Here is a 1,563-nt window from a genome sequence, read left to right as displayed (position 1 = left end):
TTAGCCATCAACTTGACTGCAAGTGGTGTGTGAATGGTAAATCTAGGTGTCCTGTACAGGATGGACAAGGACCAGGGAGGAGTCAGGGCATTATATCAACCCCCCTAAACAACAAGTTTGAGGCACTGTCTTTCATTGAAACTGAAACTGAGCCAGTGGAACTCACTTCATCTGTTTTGGGGAAAACTAATTTGTCCTGTGTAAAGAGGAAGCATTGGCAAAAGTGCAGTGGTGAAGAATGGTACCCCAGAGAAAATTGGTACCAAAGATTGTGCACAGAATTGACCATGGTCCCCTGGTTTTGAGTCGAATGGAAGGAATGAACTAGAGGTATCGAAGATTCTGTGACAAGCCAGGCTGCGACTTCTTGGACTTGTGCCAAAGGTTTGAGAACTGCAGGGTCCCCCTAAATGGGTCAGATGTGCACTACACATCAGAGGTTGTTGCCCAGGTAGCTTACTGCATATGGGGTACTCCTTGTATAAGGTTCAAAATAGGGTTTTATATTGTGATGCAAATGTCTTCATCAACAAGCTCACATCACAGAGTAACAAGGAATTAAAAAGTCCTATAGATTCTAGATAAAAATAAAAACATCTCTCATCAGCCAAACTTTCTGCAAAGTTCTGATTATCTACACCAACAATTAAAATTCTCATTATCTGCATGAAAAATAGCAGTGTCAATAATCAACAGGTCTTTGTTCTTATGCTTCTTCCATGTGTTGTCACGGAACTATTAAGCTAATACTAGAAAATAAACATCAGTTATTTGATGAAATGGAAAAATCAGTAGCTCTTCTCAGCCCCACCTCCCATTACCCAAAGCTATCTATGATAAATTTTACTTGACTAAGTTTACAGCAGTTCAACGATATTAAATAACGAATAAATGTCTATAACATTTCCAGTTAATACGAGACACCATTTTTTCATCCAGATTTATTCCTTGCAAGACCTACAGTGCATAATTGCTTAAATATGTGAGGTAGCTTTGAAGGTACGTTATAAATTATTCTAATATTAGATGGTGTGGTACTGCAATTTTATGGAGGGTTCCATTTTGTGGGTCATAGCTGTTTCAATAATATATCAATTCATGACTCCCCTTTGATCATACAATGTAGGCACCGAGCGAGGTGGCGCAGTGGTTAGCACACTGGACTCGCATTCGGGAGGACGAAGGTTCAATCCCGTCTCCGGCCATCCTGATTTAGGTTTTCCGTGATTTCCCTAAATCGTTTCAGGCAAATGCCGGGATGGTTCCTTTGAAAGGGCACGGCCGATTTCCTTCCCAATCCTTCCCTAACCTGAGCTTGTGCTCCGTCTCTAATGACCTAGTTGTCGACGGGACGTTAAACACTAACCACCACCACCACCACTACAATGTAGGCTTTCACAACCAGTATTGTCTTCACTTAAAACTTCTGGGCTGATAGGCCATGGTCTAAGTATAAAACTCTCCCCTGACGTTTCGTCTCGACTGCGGGAGACATCCTCGGAGGTACAGTGTACTTTAATGGATGAAGTTTGAAAACTATTTTTGCATAAAAGTTATATCATG

Source organism: Schistocerca serialis, chromosome 4 (assembly GCF_023864345.2).
Source record: "Schistocerca serialis cubense isolate TAMUIC-IGC-003099 chromosome 4, iqSchSeri2.2, whole genome shotgun sequence".
In the NCBI taxonomy this organism is placed as follows: Eukaryota; Metazoa; Arthropoda; class Insecta; order Orthoptera; family Acrididae; genus Schistocerca; species Schistocerca serialis.
Note: the sequence above shows the minus strand (reverse complement) of the source record.